This window comes from Sinocyclocheilus grahami, unplaced genomic scaffold (genome assembly GCF_001515645.1).
Source record: "Sinocyclocheilus grahami isolate Dianchi unplaced genomic scaffold, SAMN03320097.WGS_v1.1 scaffold222.1, whole genome shotgun sequence".
Taxonomy (NCBI): domain Eukaryota; kingdom Metazoa; phylum Chordata; class Actinopteri; order Cypriniformes; family Cyprinidae; genus Sinocyclocheilus; species Sinocyclocheilus grahami.
In genome coordinates, this window is record NW_015505401.1 from 3,598,969 (window position 1) to 3,604,716 (window position 5,748).

A 5,748-nucleotide genomic window follows, 5' to 3' on the forward strand; every position below is an offset into this window, starting at 1 on the left:
CGTTCTGCTCCTGACTACTCTACTGAGAGAAGAAGACTGAACAAGTTCAGCGCGCTCTTTGAGAGCTCTTCGTGTTGGCAGTATGGCACTTCAGTGGTGGTGGTTTCCCGTCTCGAGTGGGTTGCACACATCAGGCTGCACTACCCGCTGTTTGTGTTGTAGGCGGACATCTCCCCTGTGCACTTCAGCACGCTAAAAGAGCTTTTTGCCTAAAAGAGCATTCACGGGTGCGTCTTTTAAAAGACGACGTTGTGTGGCAAACTCGACATTACGTCTTTGTAAAGACGATGTGGGTCTTGCTATAGACAACGTATCACCTGGGTGTTTCTGGATATGGTCGCTACCTAGCGCTGGGTGATGGTCACTGGGCATTTAGCACACTGAGGTGGCGTTTGCGGATGAGTCATGTTCTCATTGCGGGAAGATGATCATCTCGGAGTCGCGGGCCAAGCTCCGTTTCCTCAAAGGGGCAGAGCTCTGTTGCCTCTGCCTCGATCTAGTTCTCGTCATGGCGGCAGACAGGTGGGGGCTACTTCAGGCAGTAGCACGGGCAGTCTGAGGGTAACAGTGATGGCGAACCCCCCAGGGAACCAACCCTCAGGTGACCATCACTCCTCTTACACTCCGCAACCAGTTGAGCTGCCAATGGAACGTGCTGGGCCCTCTACAAGGAGCGTACCAGCAGTATCAGTTGGCGCTCCTCCTGACGACCGGATGTCGATCGCTGCATCGGAGGGTGAGCCAGAGCTTTCTGGAGAGGAAGATTCGGCTGTGCTGCTGTCCTCCGGGACTGTAGCAATGCCTGAATTGGATCCGGAAATAACGGCTATGCTTTCCCGGGCTGCCGTGAGGGTAGGGCTCGAGTGGAGACCTCCACCGTGTCCCGAACCCTCAAGGTTGGACGATTGATTCTTCGGGGTGGTCCGCGCTGGTTTCTCAGCGCCCGCCCCGGTGCCATTCTTCCCGGAGGTGCATGAGGGGCTTATCAGGTTGTGGATGGCACCTTTTTCTGCTGGAAACTGACCTGCTAACTCCTCCTCCCACACCACTCTCGACGGTGGTGCAGCTAGGGGGTATACGGGGGTCCCCCCCGGTGGAGCGGTCGGTTGCGATGCAGTTGTGTCTGTAGGTACTCCTCTGGTCTGTCCGGCGATGCTTATATGGCCTGTGGAGAAGCTGCCGCCGCCTTATACGCTACGGCGTTACTGCAGGTTCTTCAGGCTAAAGCACTGAGGGACCTGCACGAGGGTGGTCACGATCCGGAAGTTTTTAAAGAGATCTGAACCACAACTGATCTCAACAAAGGTCACTGCGAGTTCTCTGGGTCGTGCGATGTCCACACTTGTGGTCCAGGAGCATCACCTCTGGTTGTGTCTGTTCGACATGAGGTTCCTCAAGGTCCCTGTGTCCCTTTTCGGCAACGCAGTCGAGAACATGGCCCAGCAGTTCTCGGCTGCACAGGATGAGACTGAGGTGGTCTGACGTTCTGCCCCAGCGGGCAGCTGCTGCCTCCACCCGTCCGCTGGCCGCAGCGCCCCAGCCTGCTCATCGTCGAGGGTGGCCCCCTGCTTCCACCCCCACTCCCGTGACGTATCCGCAGCAGCCTCAAGCAAGCGACACCGTAGAGCTGGGCGTAGGCAGGCTGACGGTGAGCGGAAGAGCAAGAGGCCTCAGGACGGGCGACCCAGAGAGAGAGGGATGCACCTCTCCCTTCCCCGGAGGAGGGCCGGGTGGAGAATCTGGTTTCCAAAAATCTCGACAGAAGAGCGGTTTTCTCTGTCTCCAGGTGCCAAGAGGGCATGGAGAGTCAAGGACAGACCAAAACCGGACCACACTCATCCTCCTCTTTCGCCAGCAGGCAGCAGCGGGCGGTTCGAGATCATCGTCAAAGGCCCTGCTCACGCACCAGGTAAGTGTTGCACTGTAAACTCAGTCCCCTCTTCAGATCCCTGCGTTCCACCTCGGGTACGTCGGTGGTCCCGTTGGTCCAGCTTGTGTGGTGTCTGGGAACCTGGCTACCCATACCGTCTCGCTCATTCCTGCGGACCATCAGACTCGGCTATGCGATTCAGTTCGCCCGGCATCCCCCCAAGTTCAGCAGCATCTGCTTCACATCAGTGAAGGTGGCTGATGCTCCTGTCTTGCATGCGGAGATCACAGTCCTACTGGCGAAGGATGCGATAGAGCCGGTCCCTCCAGCCGATATGGAGATGGGGTTTTACAGCCCCTACTTCGTTGTACCCAAGAAAGGCGGTGGGTTGCGACCGATCTTGGACCTGCGTGTCTTGAACCAGGCCCTTCACCGGTTACCGTTCAAGATGTTGACACAGGAATGCATCTTTGGGTGCATCCATCCCCGAGATTGGTTTGCAGCGATCGACCTGAAGTACGCATACTTTCATGTGTCGATCCTTCCACACCACAGACCATTGCTGCGGTTCGTGTCCAAAGGACGAGCATATCAGTATGAGGTCCTGCCCTCCGGGCTGTCCCTGTCGCCCCGTGTCTTCACGTAAGTTGCGGAGGCAGCCCTTATTCCCCTGTGAGAACAGGGCGTTCACATTCTCAACTACCTCAATGACTGGCTCGTACTAGCTCAGTCTCAGGATCAGTTGTGTGCACACAGGGACTTGGTGCTTTCGCACCTCAGCCAGTTGGGCCTTCAGGTCAACAGGGAAAAGAGCAAACTCTCCTTGGAGAGGATTCGGTATAGCATGCCCGTGCTCAGTCGGTGTTGAACTGCCTGAATATGTTCATGGGCAGGACGGCGGTCCCTCTGAAACAGTTATAGAGGCTCCTGGGGCATATGGCAGCTGCAGAGCCATTCACACCTCAGACCTTGTGTTTCTCCGGGCAGGAGTGCCCCTGGAACAGGTCTCCAGGCATGCTGTGGTTCACACGGATGCCTCTACCACCGGCTGGGGGGCCACGTTCGACGGGCTTGCAGTGTCGGGGGTTTGAACGGGCCCCCAACTGCACTGGCACATCAATTGCCTAGAGTTGCTGGCAGTGTGCCTTGCCTTGATCCGTCTCAAAGGGCACTTACGAGGCAAGCACATACTGGTCCACACAGACAACACTGTGACCGCTGCGTACATCAACCGACAAGGTGGTCTACGCTCCCATCGCATGTCACAACTCGCCCGCCACCTCCTCCTCTGGAGTCAAAAGCATCTGAGGTCGCTTCGTGCCATTCACATTCCTGGTCTGCACAACCGGGCAGCCGTCGAGCTGTGCTCCCGGGAGAATGGAGACTCCATCCCCAGATTCAGGACCTCAGACCAGCTCTTTGTCTGTCGGAGGCCGGCAGAAGGGGAATGCCATCTCTAAGCAGAGGATGGCTCACTGGATAGTGGATGCCATCACCCTGGCTTTTCAGGCACAGTGTTTGCCCTGCCCGTTCAGGTTGCGAGCTCACTCTACTAGAAGTGTTGCATCCTCCTGGGCACTGGCTCCTGGGCGCTGGATATTTGTAGAGCTGCGGGCTGGGCGACCCCCAACACGTTCGCTAGATTCTATAACCTTTGTGTGGAGCTGGTATCCTCCTGTGTTCTCACCTCAAACGGGTAGAAGCACTGAGAGGCCCCAGCTTTGGGTCGGCTTGGTAAGACTGCTTCAGAGAGTCCATTTCGTAGACCCTGTCGAGCTCTTCCATCCCCTCGGCAACCAGACGTGGCAGACCGTCCGGCGCCAGGCCCTCACTCGATGAATCCGTGAGAACCGGTAGAGGGTTGAGTTCCATATGTAGAGACCTAAGTGGATCCCATACGTGTAAAATCCACGGTATAGCCTCAGAGCCCGTGTTTCCCCGGCAGACTTTCTGCTATTTTCCAAGAGGGTTACAATCACCTCTAACCTACCACATGCTCCTAGACGGTTGTTCATATGTGTAAGTGCTTCCGAAACCTCCTTCGGGAAGGATGGGTTTCCGCAACGTTCCGGTTCCAAGTGGAACGGGCATGTTTTCCCAGTGTTATCCAGTCTTACTGAGTGGGTAGTGCCATGGCAGCAGTAACTGATCTTCTTGTGGTAAGCCCTGGCCTACGCCAAAAAGAAGGGGTGCAGGTGTCTTCCACGGGACACTGGAAGGGGCAGTATCCGTGGCACTTTGGTAGGGATCCCAATTCGTTGGTCACCGACGTGATGTCGAGAGTGACCGACTGAAAGAGAACGTCTCCATAACGTATGTTATGGCTGCTGTACCACCGCTGAGCGGCCGGGTCACCGGATTGGCTCCTCAGCAAAAACTTGAATATGCGCTGCACCTGTTGCCTACTTATACCCACACTGTGATCAGCGGCAGCTGGATGCAATAATCGCATGCCAATGTGCATTGGCTCGTTTAGTTTACACTTGAAGTAGATTGGTCTCTCTAAGCGAGATCCCAATTCGCCATGTTGAGAGAAATCGGGAGTAAGTGCAGAGGCGCTGTGCTGTGTGAACATCATGTTACTGTAGTTCTAGACTAAAATGTGAACATGCATTTACTCATCTCACCTGCACAAAAACAGATTCAGTATTCTTCAAAATGAATAAAAACAGTCAAATGCAAACTCAGAGTATTATACAAACCTGCAATAACTAAATATGTTAAAAAGACAAATATCATTTATGTATTTAATCCCATTTTATTAACAAATGTCTTTGCTACTGACCTTCGATTATCCAATTCAACCATACTAATAAACAAAAATGACACATTTGTTTCATTTTTGTTATTGCTGAATACTGTTGAACTTTCTTCTCCTGTCATATTCTCCATGCAATTTATTTGAGATGCACCCTCTACTGTACAGATGTGAATTTACATTTCCTTCAACCTGAGGCATATTCATTTTACTTTTGGTATGAAAGGGCTTTTACATTTGTAAAATAAGAACTTTTTAAAATTAAAAATAAGCAAGCAAGCCCTGCCTAGATTTTAAAAGTAACTCAGAAGTAATGTAACACATTACTTTCCATTAAAAGTAACTAAAGTAATTAGTTACTTTTTAGGGAGTATCGCAATATTGTAATGCATTACTTTTAAAAGTAACTTTCCCCAACACCGTTTGCTGAATATAATATTAAATCCTACAGTATTACAACTATACGATCCACGTTTACTGACCAACAAATAAAATTGAGACATGGCGCATGACTACAACATAAAACTGCTTACCTTAAATCGTGCAGTGTGTTTTGGGCTTTAGAAAAATCAACCATAAAGTCAAAGTGAGGCATTTCATATCTCATGATCATTGTCATATGATTTGTCAGTTCAACACTGTAGACTTTAAAAAAGGATACATCTTATCTAAAATATTTGTCTTTCATTAAGAAAACTTTTATAGTTACCAATACTAGATCACACATACATTACAAAGCAATGCATCCTTACCCTTACTTAAATTCTTTTTAATCTTTTAAAATAAGTCAAATAAAAACAATTTTATATTAAAAAAATAATTTAATTTTTTAATCATGAACACCACATTTATTAATGGTTTTCTTAATAGAGGGCCTGATCAGCTTAGTAGAATTTCAGTATTACACATACAATATATTGCAAAAGGTGCTTACATTGTTTTAAACAAATGGAATAAAACTAATGTTGTGTTGTACAACCCTATATAACCATTATTCCTATTCTTTTTATTTTGTGTCTTGTTTATTTGTTTAATTTGAAAGTAAAAAGTTTGAAAATAAATGTTAAACTTAACTTAATTATATATATACATATATATATATATATATATATATATATAT

General features: G+C 49.6%; 1 protein-coding gene across 1 annotated transcript in view; it reads left to right on the forward strand.

Annotated features, from left to right (window-relative positions):
• The window catches only part of LOC107596766 (zymogen granule membrane protein 16-like), a 21,287-nt gene that overhangs the window by 13,388 nt on the left and 2,151 nt on the right, over positions 1-5,748 (forward strand). The gene's annotated exons all lie outside the window — the stretch shown is intronic.